Raw genomic sequence first — 15,533 nt, 5'->3', positions numbered from 1 at the left:
AACGTCTGTTATCTGTGGTTTTACCAAATTATACGGAAACCATCTGACGTACGTCCTTCAGACGCTGCAGTCAAATATATTCGGATGGGAGAAAAATTGCGCGTTAATGTATGTGAGAATACTGCCATACCCCAGGTAATAGACGTTTACACTGATTTTTACATAAATTTTGTAGCCCAAATGTCCATCAGCTGTGGTCATATTGTAGACAGCATAGCCGGGTAAACATATCTGGGTTTTAAGTATATTCAAAGGCAATTTTGAATCGCAGAATAGTGGGCTTATTCATGAATACTTGGTACGCTGGACTATAACCATTCGAAATGAAAACATTACTGTACAACTTGGGCAGAACAGTATACAGTAAAAAAAATAATTAAGTGATAGTATTTTATGTGTGGCTTCAATAATAATATTAACTTGCGTAAAATGCGTTGTTTTCCTAGGTTGATACACGGAGCACGTTATTATAGTAATCATATCTCATCTAACTATAACCTAGAACTAGAATCAGGAATCAGTAGCGACTGGTTCAAATAGCACGTTCCCCATGTTGATCGGAGATTTGTGCTTAAAAGACAATTATCAAAATTCACGTTGAGAGGAAGTTCCAAACCAATATTCACCAAATACATCTAGTGCTCGTGAACAAAAGGAGTATCGTCAACTCTTTCGTGACTGCTGTGAATTGCGCTAAATCAGCAATAGTTTCTCCGGAATTTCCCCTCAATGTGGATTTTGACCCATACCAAAAGTAATTTTACTTTTACTATTAATAAATGACATCCAATTCAGATTGTATGTAAAACATATAACTATCATTTTTAAGCAAACAACAATTAGTGCCTGTGGTATTATAGAGTCCCGTACAGAGGAATACGCAACGCTGCCTAAAATGATACCATCTTCTTTGTTTCTGGCACCCATAATTTTTGCTGTAATTTTGAGTGACTTCAACCGAGTTACACAATAAATTAATATGGAGTGAATTGAAAGCCCACTGTTTCGTGGCTGATAGCAATTTATTCTTGATACTATTCTATGTAATTTATTTTACATTGTTACAAAAAAAGCATAATAAACTGAATACAGTGTCTTGTTTCGACGATTGAAATATTTCGCCATGATATTAACTAACTAATACATTTCTTGCTTGTTCTCCGAAAGAAGAATATTTGTTTACTTTGCACGATAGGTAGCCATCTGACAGTTCGATAGGTAGATTTGGGTTCACTCTGTGCGAGCCTTTATAACATAAACAAGGCCTTTGGCAACAAGTAGCCGCTAGCCGGCGCTACTATCGGCCAATAGGCTTCCAGTAATCGATATATGAACTTTGCGTGCACCTATGGGTAAAGTAAAGTACAATCGGAAATTCTGGTTGGTTCTAATTCGTATTCGTATTCCGGCTGATTTCCCGAAAAAGCTTAACTGTGTAGTATTCCGGCGCCAATAACACAACTAATTCTAATTACAATCGGTTGTATCGCTGGAGCTGAAATACTAACTACAACTACATCTACTACAAGAAATAAACATTAAGTGCGTACCCTGGAGCAAATTGGTACACACAAATTTGTGGCAAGTTAATACAGATATATATTAACTGAATTCAACATTTTGTCGTCGATACGGTAATTCCAAAGATGGAATCAAATAATGAGTTATTGCTCAAAAATTATAAATTTGATTCCAATTTATCAGTATGGCAAATGACATAACACGGAATTTTGCTTTCAAACAACGGTCCTGCGGGGTAGTGCCAAATTTCGCTGATTACCAAATTGGTCATCAAATCCACATTCATGTATCCACAGTTTGCATAAAATTGTCGGAGTAAGTCAAAAACTATTGCAACGAATTAACAAAAGTGGCTATCCTAGAATTATAGGACATTTCCACATTGTTCGACGCGGAATACTTCTAGTAAATTTATAATAAACGTCTTGAAACAAGCAATTTCATTGTCCAACAATAAATTTTTAAAGTTAATTAACATTTCGTGTTACTGTTTCTAAAAACAATATTAGAAATGTTGAAATGTATTAAAAATATCATTTTTATAAGTTAAGTACAACCACCCAACCCCGTCTACTCCCGCCCTCCCCTTATTTACAGACTAAGTGGATTGAATTCCAAGTGCATTCACGTTCATGCATTTCACTATACTGCCTATGATTGCAAGTCAGTCCCATGAAGATAGGAAATCCCATAGAAAACGGGGCAAATAAGCGATCTTGGGTAGTATACAGTCGTGATTCGCTGGTTGGGCCACAGCCTAACGAATTTGATTCGCTAGTTGGACCGACTGACAAATGTCAAAAACTCTCCAAAGATGTTGGCAGTGTAAATGCATCTGTTCTTTTTCCTAAATATTGTCAGATTGATTGCCAAGTAAATTTGGCACGAGCTTTTTAGTTGGACAATTGTCCAACTAGCGGAGGTTCAACTAAAAAGCGGTCCAGTTAAAAAGTGTCCAACCAGCGAATCACGACTGTACACCACAACACAATATTATCCCTCGAAAATATGATGAACCACCGTATGAAATGAGATGGTGATGATGTAACAGGTGTGATCTGGTTCCTGCCATGCGTACCTATTAGCAATTAAATCCAGCGTTTTTGAACTAAGCGCTGCACAACCGATAGTTTTATTTATTGAGCTCAATCCATAATTTTATTTAAAATAAAAATCTTTCACGAGTCGAATCAAAATTCACGCAGAACACTTCTGCATAACATTTATCGCGAGATCCTATTTTTTACATTTTCCTTTGTTTTGCCTCCTTTCTGCGAATAGCAACGTTGGCGTCGGTTGGAAGAAGTTACCAAATATAGACACTCGCTGTAAACAGAAACGATAAGTTTCCATTTCCCAACCTGTTTACCAACCGCCGGTGCGGTGTCGTGTTATGATGACGGTTAGTAAGTTGCTTATACCCACGCCCGGTGCTGATAGTCTAAGAACTGCATGTAACTAATTATTGACATGCTGTACCGATAACGGAAGACTGACAGATCATGTAAACGACACTTAAGCCGGATGCATAAAAAATCTCAAATTTCGGTCTACGAGGTTTATGAATGGTCCCGGGTGTGTCATAAGGATTGATGAAGCAATTTTCTGAAAAAATTTGATTACAGTTTGGTTGTTGTCGTATTTTTGTTAAAGTTAATCAACCACGTATACGGCGAATGTATGGTAGATACTTGTTCTACTTTGCCACTTAATTTCTGTTCATTTTAATCATTTTTACTCATTTAACGATACAAATTTTATTTGTCAAAAGTAGTGATAATATTTTCCTATAAATATAGCAACACCGCTATATTAGCGAATTTGATTCGCTAGTTGGACCGACTGACAAATGTCAAAAACTCTCCAAAGGAGATGTTGGCAGTGTAAATGCATCTGTTCATACCTCTAAATATTGTCAGATTGATTGTCAAAGTAAATTTGACACGAGATTCTGACGTTCAGATGCTTTTTAGTTGGACAATGGTCTAGCTAGCGGAGGTCCAACTAAAAAGCGGTCCAGTTAAAAAGTGTCCAACCAGCGAATCACGACTGTACAAATATTGAAGTATAAGAGCGGCTGAGCCATTAAAACTTAGTAAAAAGTGTTTTCTTTGGTGTTTTTCATTAGTTTTTCTTCAAAACTGGGTATCTACAAATTTTTGAAAGTATAGAGAACACTTCAAATAGTTGAGCCGAATAAATGGGCGTAATTTTGTTGAAGAAAGTGTATAGCCACGGTAAAAGGGGTATGAGTTATATAAAAAAAACCTGTTTTAATCCACCTAGAGGTGCAATTGTGCCTTTCTCATTTCTACAAACTATGATTTAATAGCTGGTTCGCACAATATAACATTACGGAAATGTCTTTCATTCTTATTACACTTGGTAAGTATATATAAGAGCACCTTTTTGCATTCATCGCGGTATCGGTTTGAATCGGAGTTTTCTATGTGATCGCACTCTACAACCCGTAACTCCGGAGCCGGAAGTCGGATGGAGATGGAATTTAATATCAGTTTCCGACGACGCAACACCTTTCATTTAAGACTAAGTTGATCAAATCGGTCTAGCTATTTTAACCAATATAACCGTTATTCTGAATTTGGATGCTTCCGGATCCGTCGATGGTGGCCAGTGTGGCCAAAGAGGCTTTGAATATCTGTTGGTGACCTAGATCTACAAATTCAACAGTTGTGTTTACATTTTGGAAAAAAAATCACCTTTTTACATTCATCGCAGAATTCGTTAGAATCGGGATTTGCTGCGTGATCGTAATTCAAGAACCAGAACTCGGATCCACACAAAATTCAACAGCAGCTGATGGACCATTCATTTTAAATCAAGTTTGCCAAATCGGTTTAGAAAATTCCGAGAAACCGATGTGGACAAATCAACAAATTTTGTTTTGTAACCATACTCTTCAACTTGTAATCCGGAACAAGATGTCGGTTGAAAATGAAATTCAATAGCAACCTATGGGAATATGGGAATATCATTTGAATCTTAGTTTGTAAAAATCGGTTCAGCCATCTCCGAGAAACCGATGTGGACATTTTGTTAACAAATCCGCACATACACACACATACATACATACATACGTACATACATACGTACATACATACGTACATACATACGTACATACATACGTACATACATACGTACATACATACGTACATACATACGTACATACATACGTACATACATACGTACATACATACGTACATACATACGTACATACATACGTACATACATACGTACATACATACGTACATACATACGTACATACATACATACATACATACATACATACATACATACATACATACATACATACATACATACATACATACATACATACATACATACATACATACATACATACATACATACATACATACATACATACATACATACATACATACATACATACATACATACATACATACATACATACATACATACATACATACATACATACATACATACATACATACATACATACATACATACATACATACATACATACATACATACATACATACATACATACATACATACATACATGCATACATACATACATACATGCATACATACATACATACATACATACATACATACATACATACATACATACATACATACATACATACATACATACATACATACATACATACATACATACACACATACATACATACATACACACATACATACATACATACACACATACATACATACATACACACATACATACATACATACATACACACATACATACACACAGATATTTTGCGATCTCGGCGAACTGAGTCGAATGTTATATAAGACTCGGCCCTCCGGGCCTCGGTTAGAAAGTCGGTTTTTGGAGCAATTGCATAACCTTTCTATATGAGAAAGGCAAAAGAATAATATTAAATTAGCTTAATCAGCATGAGTTCAATGTTATCTTCATGTGATTATATTTTGAAATGTTGGTGGAATGGGTTTGAAAGTGGAGGGAATGGGGGTTAGTAGAGTGGGAGTGGAGGATGCGTCAGAAATCCTTCATCTTATTTCGGTATACGGGGTGGATGAAGGAAATGCGGGCGTGAGGGTGGTCCAAGGGGAGGGGAGTGATGAAGGAGGGAAGTGTAAGGGCAAGGCGGGGAGGGGAGGGGCGGCTACGCAATACTCAACTGCATGTTTTGCCTTCCATTTGAGACTTGGTTTGAGAAAATCGGTTCAGTCATCACCGAAGAACCGATGTGACTTTAATTGTGGAATATGCCCGGAATTCCGGACTTCCGGAATCGTCGATAGTGGACAATATATTCAAAGAATGTTTGGCAATCAGTGATCTAGATTTGCGATTAGAAGTAATTTGGTGATCATTTCAATAGTTTTTAGCCTCTGAGGTATTACGATTTTACCGATTTATATGGGAAATTCCACTGTATTCTTACTAACACCCCTATAATTCCGGAAGCAAGAGTCAAAACCGAATGAAATTCAGCAGCAGTCAACGGTATTACTGTATCTTTCATTTGAAATCAAGTTTGTATAAATCGGTAGAGAATTCGTTGGGGAATGGGTGTGATATTAGCTTAGGAACTTGGCGGGTTCCCCGGGGGCGTCATGAACCGTCATAGGTGGCCAATGTGGTCAAAGCTGCTTTAATTGATCATTAGAGATCCAAACCCGCAAACTAGAGTAATGTTACATTAATTTTAATATGTTTTACATCATTTGAACATCATGGTGGTACCAATTTATATGGGAATTTGCTGTGTGACCACACTCTTCAACCAGTAACTCCGGAATCGGAAGTCGGATCAACTAAAAATTCAATACCAGCTTATGGGAGCGTTATACCTTACAGATGAAACTAAGTTTGCGAAAATCGGTTCAGCCATCGCTGAGAAAATTGTGTGAGTTTAAATGACACACACACAACCACACACACATACATACACAGACATTTGCCGATCTCGACGAACTGAATCGAATGGTGTATGACACTCGGCCCTCCGGGCATAGCATAGCCTTTCTTTATATGAGAAAGGCTAAAAGTTTTTGCTATACAACCTTCGACATTTTGAGCAATTTATCAAAAATAAAACAATTCAAATGTGCTTAGACCACATACTGTTTTTTGGAAAATAGAAGAAAAATGATTGTTTTTTGTTTGTCTTTAGTTCATCAGGATCGAATTTGATGAGAATTTGATGATTTTTTGTACCATCAATTATAAAAATAATGATAACTTTACTAATGATTCCAAGTCTCTAATTATTTTTAGAAAAGTATATTCTCCAGAATTACTTCTTGGAGGCTTATTCACCAAAATTATTGTACTAAAAGATGCGTTGTATTCTGTCGTGAAACTTTTTCGAAAATACAAAGCCTTCAACATTGACTATTTCGGAAATGTGTGATCTAAAACGTAAGGATCAGTTTTTCAACATTCACCCCACCCTTCTGCATTTTTCTTCACTCTAACGTACCTAACATGGGAATGAGACTTTATATACAAAATCTGAATGCATTAATTAATTCGGCATACAAATATATGCCATAACTTGCCACTAACTCGACATATTTGTTTAATTTTCATGATTTTCAACCCCACTAGGTGGTTATTAATATATTAAATAATTTAAAAAAACCTGTTTTAATCCACCTAGAGGTGCAATTGTGCCTTTCTCATTTCTCCAAACTATGATTTAATAGCTGGTTCGCACAATAGAACATTATGGAAATGTCTTTCATTCTTATTACACTTGGTAAGTATATATAAGAGCACCTTTTTGCATTCATCGCGGTATCGGTTTGAATGTTGGGGACCTAGATCTACAAATTCAACAGTTGTGTTTACATTTTGGAAAAAATTTCACCTTTTTACATTCATCGCAGAATTCGTTAGAATCGGGATTTGCTGCGTGATCATACGTATCACCCTGTAATTCAGGAACCAGAACTCGGATCCACACAAAAATCAACAGCAGCTGATGGACCTTTCATTTAAACTTAAGTTTGTCAAAATCGGTTCAAAAAATTCCGAGAAACCGATGTGGACAAATCAACATATTTTGTTTTGTAACCTTACTCTTCAACTTGTAATCCGGAACAAGATGTCGGTTGAAAATGAAATTCAATAGCAACCTATGGGAATATGGGAATATCATTTGAATCTTAGTTTGTAAAAATCGGTTCAGCCATCTCCGAGAAACCGATGTGTACATTTTGTTAACAAATCCGCACATTGTTAACAAATCCGCACGCACATACATACATTCATACATACATACATACATACATACATACATACATACATACATACATACATACATACATACATACATACATACATACATACATACATACATACATACATACATACATACATACATACATACATACATACATACATACATTCATACATACATACATACATACACACATACATACACACAGATATTTTGCGACCTCGGCGAACTGAGTCGAATGTTATATAAGACTCGGCCCTCCGGGCCTCGGTTAGAAAGTCGGTTTTTGGAGCAATTGCATAACCTTTCTGTAAAAGAAAGGCAAAAGAATAATATTTAATTAGCTTAATAAGCATGAGTTCAATGTTATCTTCATGTGATTATAATTTGGAAAGGTTGGTGGAATGGGTTTGAACTTGTAGGGAATAGGGGGTTAGTAGAGTGGGAGTGGAGGATGTGCCAGAAATCCTTCATCTTATTTCGGTATACGGGGTGGATGAAGGAAATGTGGGCGTGAGGGTGGTCAAAGAGGAGGGGAGTGATGAAGGAGGGAGGTGTAAGGGCAAGGCGGGGAGGGGAGGGGAGGCGACGCAATACTCAACTGCATATTTTGCCTTCCATTTGAGACTTGGTTTGAGAAAATCGGTTCAGTCATCACCGATGAACCGATGTGACTTTAATTGTGGAATGTGCCCGGAATTCCGGACTTCCGGAATCGTAGATAGTGGACAATATATTCAAAGAATGTTTGATTGGCAATCAGTGATCTAGATCTGCGATTAGAAGTAATTTGATGATCATTTCAATAGTTTTTAGCCTCTGAGGTATTACGATTGTACCGATTTATATGGGAAATTCCAGTGTATCCTTACTAACACCCCTGTAACTCCGGAAGCAAGAGTCAGAACCAAATGAAATTCAGCAGCAGTCAATGGCATTACTGTATCTTTCATTTGAAATCAAGTTTGTAAAAATCGGTAGAGAATTTGTTGTGGAATGGGTGTGATATTAGCTTAGGAACTTTGCGGGTTCCCCGGGGGCGTCATGAACCGTCATAGGTGGCCAATGTGGTCAAAGCTGCTTTGATTGATCATTAGTGATCCAGACCCGCAAACTAGAGTAATGTTACATCAATTTTAATATATTTTACATCATTTGAACATCATGGTGATACCAGTTTATATGGGAATTTGCTGTGTGACCGCACTCTTCAACCCGTAACTCCGGAACCGGAAGTCGGATCAACTAAAAATTCAATAGCAGTTTATGGGAGTGTTATACCTTTCAGATGAAACTAAGTTTGCGAAAATCGGTTCAGCCATCTCTGAGAAAATTGTGTGAGTTTAAACGACACACACACATACACACACACTCACACGCACACATACATACACACACAGACATTTGCCGATCTCGACGAACTGAATCGAATGGTGTATGACACTCAGCCCTCCGGGCCTCGGTTAAAAAGTCGATTTTTACAGTGATTGCATAGCCTTTCTTTATATGAGAAAGGCAAAAATCGTCAAATGCTCAGAAAAACCGATTCTGATGTACTAGAGACGAGAAGAAAACGCCAGTTTTCATCATTTTCCTCCTATTTAACGAAAAACAAAAAGCGGACTAAGCACACTGAAATTGTTTTATTTTGTAGAACAGTGTTATATTTTATGAATAGTATAAAATGTCAAAAGGTTATCTAGCGAAAACTTATATAACTCATACCCCTTTTACTGTGGCTATACACTTTCTTCAACAAAATTACGCCCCTTTATTCGGCTCAGCTATTTGAACACTCTCTATACTTTTTAAAATTTGTAGATACCCAGTTTTGAAGAAAAACTAATGAAAAACACTAATAATTGCTATGTTTTAAAGGCTCTGTCGCTCTTATTATCCACAATTTTTCTGGCATCACTGTTTGTTTGTTGAATACCGGTTGTCTATTGAGCTGAAAGTTTTTTTCAAGTTTTTAGTATTTTTACAAACGCGATCTGTTTTATTTTTGTTTTATGTGTATATCTTGTTTATCGGTTGTACGAGTGCATTGAAATTTAGTGGCTTCAAGCACGATATTATCTAGTTGTGTTCTTTCGGGAAAGTGCAAGTTTTGTTTGTGATTTTTGTTGACGTTATCACTGTGCACTACGTCACGCTCAATTTTTCCGCCAAAAGCGACATCTTCTGGTAGATAACTGAGATTACACATTGCGTGCAAGTTCGCTTGGATTGACGCACGTTATCATACCCGCTAGTTATTTTGCGCATATGGCATACCCGCTAGGCGTTATTTCTACACCAAAAGCTTGGCTTGTACCAACTGCTCGAAAGTGGTTAATGATTCTGATCGAATCACATGTCGTGGCTACTGCGGAAATTCGTTCCACATGATTTGCGTCAAGATGGATTATGATGTTCGTGACGTCCTGGGAACCCACCCACGGAACCTATTCTGGATGTGCAACGGCTGTGCTGACTTATTTTCGAATGATTATTTCCGTAGAATGGCTTCGCGTTGTTGCGACATAGTACCCGACGACAATTCCTTGAAATCTATAAAGAATGACATAGCTGATTTGAAAGATGTCGTCAAAGCTCTCTCGGTTAAAGTTTCAAACACGCCCAAGCGCAAACGTGAAGATGATCCGCTCAAAACAAAAATCCCTAATATTCGTGGATCCAAAGCTTTCAACGACCTATCATTCAACGACCTATCATCAGGATTGCTGCGGAGAAGAATCCATCTGGTGGTGGACAGTAGCGCCAAGTTATTCTGGATAAACTCGTCTGTCCAACTTCTTGTACCCCGGCGAGCGATCTCGGTCTACCTGACGAATCGGCGACTTCTTCTGTGTCAGGTAAAGCCAAGAAGGGTATATGTCATTCCGAAGCACTTCCAGATACTGCACACCCTCAATGTAAATTTCACTTACAGTCTGATGATGAACACAACTTAATGGACTCTACCACTGCAGCGAATCTACAATGTCAAAATGAAAATTTCGATCGCATCGCATCTGTCTGCTCAGGTAAACATTTGAAGAATATATGTCCTTCCGAAGCTACACGTGATACTGCGCACCCTCAAGTACGCCTCCCATTGCAGTCAGCCGCTGGACACAACAGTCATAACTCGGTCATTCCCTCCGCACCGCTGCTTGCTCCCCTTCTGAACAACAGTACATCCTGCTCTCCCCGCGTCACTCGCGGTTATGCTGATCATCGAACTCGCAGTCCTGAAAATTGGTATGCAGCACAACACCTCTCACATGACGCTGATGGTTTGCGGATCTACTATCAGAACGCGAGAGGGCTTAAGACGAAAATTGATGACGTGTATTTAGCTGCTGTGGACGGTGACTACGATGTTTGCGTCTTCACCGAAACATGGCTTGATGCGAGGATAACATCGGTGCAGCTTTTCGGCGATGCTTACACCGTGTACCGTGCGGACCGAAATAGTGGCAACAGTATTCGCGGTCGTGGAGGAGGAGTTTTGATTGCTGTTTCCACCGAATTTGCCTCATGTGAGATTGATGTAGGTAGTTTAACCAGTGTTGAGGCTGTTTGGGTTAGAATTACAACTCCATCGAGGAACTTTTATATTGGTGCTGTCTATATTCCTCCTGAAAAGCGACTCGACTGCAATGTCATGCAACTTCACATTGATGCTGTGAATAACGCTTCTTCACAATCTGGCGCGGATGGCGTGATGATTGTCCTTGGTGATTTCAATCAGTCAGGGCTCATTTGGGTGCCGTCACGACACGGATACGCTTACCCTGACCCGATTGCTTCGACAACCAACATCGCCAGTCGTATGCTACTGGACGGATTTGCTTTCAACGGATTAAGTCAAGTAAGCATGATTCCCAATCACCAGTCACGCTTTCTGGATCTCGTCTTTGTTAGTGAGACTATTATACCTGTATGTTCCGTCAATGAAGCATCCAGTGTGATTGTTCCACTTGACAACTTTCATCCAGCGCTTGAAATCTCAATTGGCACTATTCGCTCAGTTCAGTACGTAGAAACTGTTTCTGTCAACCGTCTCAACTTTCGCAAAAATGATTTTGTTAAGCTACGCAGTTCTCTGTCGCAAATTAATTGGAGTGTACTGTATTCCCAAAGGAGTGTTAATGCTGCAGTTGCCCTCTACAAGCGACTACTACTGAACTGTGTTGAGACCTCAGTGCCTAAATGTCAGCCTCTTAGCAAGCCGCCCTGGTAAAACAGCTCTCTTCGAAAGCTAAAACGTACTCGAGCAAAAACTCTACGTGCGTACACAAATCGACGGTGTCCTCTTTCTAAGCGCATGTTCACTTTTGCCAGTAATGAGTATCGTTGTTACAACAAGCTTCTGTATAAACGCTATGTAAACCGCATGCAGAATAATCTACGCCGAAACCCGAAGGACTTTTGGTCATTTGTCAACACGAAGCGAAAAGAAACTGGACTTCCATCAAGGATGCTTTACGACGGCGAAGAAGCTACGACAACTGTGGCGAAATGTACGCTGTTTGCCAGATTCTTCTCAAGTGTTTTTTTCAGCTGACTCGCCAACCGCAATCGAACTCGAAAATGCTTCTCGTGACGTTCCTGCTTGTGCTGTTGATATAGATGTGTTTACTGTCTCCGAACAAATGGTTATATCTGCAATCCGAAAAACCAAGTCATCTTATGCACCCGGCCTCAGTGCTATACCTTCAACTGTATTGAAAAAATGTTCGGACTTACTTGTAACACCACTTGCATATATTTTTAACCTATCGCTTCAGCAGCAAACGTTTCCTGAGGATTGGAAACGCTCAGTAATGTTCCCGGTATTCAAGAAGGGTGACAGATGCAACATGGAGAGCTATCGCTAAGTCACTTCGTTTGGAGTCGAATCTAAAGTATTTGAATCAATCATCAACGAAGCGTTATTTTCTGCTTGTCGACACTACATCAGTACATCCCAGCAGGGATTTTTCCCCGGACGTTCGGTCGAGACGAATCTCGTCTGCTTCACGTCATTTTGCACGGAACAATTGTCTAAGAAATTGCAGGTGGATACTATCTACACTGATCTAAAAGCAGCTTTTGATAGAGCTAATCATGAGATACTGATAACAAAGCTTGATAAGCTAGGGTGTTTTACTAGATTCTGCCATTGGCTTCGATCCTACCTTGTACACCGTGAAGTCGTTGTTCAAATTGGCGATATTGTTTCAGAATCCTTTATCAACACTTCCGGAGTTTCTCAAGTCAGTACGCTGGGTCCACTGCTCTTTTCACTGTTCGTGAATGATGCAGTTTTCGTTCTAAGGCGTGGAGGAAAGCTGTTTTTGCCGACGACTTAAAATTTTTTCTTGTTATACGAAATGAAGCCGATTGCCGTGAGCTACAGCATCTTATCGACACCTTTTATAGCTGGTGTGTAAGAAACATGATGGTCCTTAGTGTTGCAAAATGTTTTGTCATCAGCTATTTTCGAACGAGAAATATGCTTACTTTCAACTATAACATCGCAGGAACTCAGCTGCAACGCGTTGACCACGTGAAGGATCTAGGGTCATTCTTGATGAAAAGCTAACGTATACTCATCACGTCTCTGCGTCCATCGACAAAGCCAATCGATTACTGGGATTTATTTTCAAAATTTCCAGTGAATTTAGGGATCTTCTGTGTTTCAAGGCTCTTTATTGCTCATTGGTGCGCCCGCAGTTGGAATTTGCAAACGTCGTTTGGTGCCCCTATCAAGCAACGTGGAGCCTTAGGATCGAAGCAGTCCAGCGTAAATTCATACGATATGCGTTACGTGGATTGCCGTGGAACGATCCGTTAAACCTGCCACCGTACGAGGACCGTTGTCGTCTTCTAGGACTTAATACTTTAACGCATCGGAGACATGCAGCGCAGGCTACTTTCGTGTCAAAGATAGATAGCTGGCTGAATATGATGATCCGGAGCTACTAGCGCAAATCAGCCTCTACGCGCCTACCCGTTCTCTTCGCCCACGAGCCCTGCTGCATTCTGAAATGCGCAGCACTAACTACGCTGCCAATAGTTCGATTTTAGCAATGAGTCGTCGCTTCAACGAGTTTGCTGAAATTTTCGACCTCGTCGTGAATTCTTCGCAGTTTCGTCGTCGTGTATTGCCACTAGTTTAACTGTGTTTAGTTTAACTTAGTTTAGTTTAGTTCATTAAGACAAATTGTCAGTTGGACTTTTTTATACAAATACAAATTTCCACTAACTAACTAACCAAACTTTGATTTTGATCTCCAGAAAAATAAAAAAATGCTGAAAAAAATCTAAGACAGTTCAGAAGCACTTCAACAAGCATGAATTTGAAATTTACCAAAAATCTGCCCATTTTTCGAAAAATCAAAATTCGCCACCAGTAGGGAGCGTTTTAGCACAGATAACAGACGTTTTGGCTCGATTTGAATCGTGTTTAAATATCCGTTACTGAGATTCCGAATAAATCAGACGTCTGAAACATGTTTGGCAAACGTTTGTAGATGGCGCAGTGATCAATGCAATGCAGTTAGAGTGCAGCTGTCAAACACGTATGGCAAACAGTTGCGCAGATGGCAATAGTGAAACACGGATTTCCAACGTATATCAATTTGAAAGTTTACACAGGTTTTTGAAGAAATTTTGTTCTAGCTTTAGGCTGTTATCTGTGGTTTTAGCAAATTCACTCCGAAGAAAGTGGTCCTGATACCCTAGCCTTTCATTTAATAAGTGAGCCCGATGACTTGTTTAACATGATGTCATTTTTATAGTTAATTCATATTATGTTCGAGCTCTTTTATTTTCGGCACAAATCAATACCTCATCGGCAGAAATCTATGCCGCATCGGCACAACACTATCATCAGCATTTGCTTGAAATTATTTTGCAAGCGGATTTTTCCCTGCAAAATAACATCAATATGGGGAGAGGAAAAGAAGACCGTCTTCGCATGTCCTTTCCCAGGTCCTAGGTATTAAAGATTAAAGTCCCGTACAGAGGAATGCGCAACACTGGATAAAATGATGCCTACTTCTTTGTTCCTGGCACCGACAGTTTTTGCTGAAACTTCAACCGAGTTACACAGTAAATTCATACGAAGTGAATTGAAAACTGTTTCGTGGCTTACTGCATTTTATTTATAATACTCTGTAATTTATTTAATATTGTTACAAAAAAGTATAATTAACTGAATAAAGTTTCTTGTTTAGTCGATTGAAATATTTTGTCATATTATTTTTAGCAACACTAATACTTTTCTTGTATGTTCACCGAAAGAACAATGTTTACTTTGCACGATAGCCATTTGACTGTTCGATTGGTAGATGTTGTTAAACACGGCTCACAGTGAAAGTCTTGCGAGTTTTTTGTAAACGGTCAATAAGCATACTGTCAAAATTCACTTTGAGAGAAAATTCCAGACAAACCGTAACTCGTCGAGAATGGATGTTAACGTTTTATGAAAGAGAAAAGGTTTGTCTTTCGTTTACTGCTGTGATTTATAATCGGCGATTATTCGTTTTTCTAGAATTTCCTCTCAAAGTGGATTTTGACAGCATGCTTATTGGCCCTTTTCAAAAAAACGCGAGAAGTCAATTTAAGTCGACTTGCTTGTCTTCGTTAGCGTGCACATTCTAATTAGGCTGTGCACGCTGACGAAGTCGACATAAATTGACTTCACTGTGAGCCGTGTTTACTATCATTGCTTCACAGCTTAATGGCAGTGTTAGTAAACACAGAGAATAGGGAAAGAGACGAATAGTGTGA

Source organism: Topomyia yanbarensis, chromosome 2 (assembly GCF_030247195.1).
Source record: "Topomyia yanbarensis strain Yona2022 chromosome 2, ASM3024719v1, whole genome shotgun sequence".
Taxonomy (NCBI): domain Eukaryota; kingdom Metazoa; phylum Arthropoda; class Insecta; order Diptera; family Culicidae; genus Topomyia; species Topomyia yanbarensis.
This window is presented reverse-complemented; position numbering follows the sequence as displayed.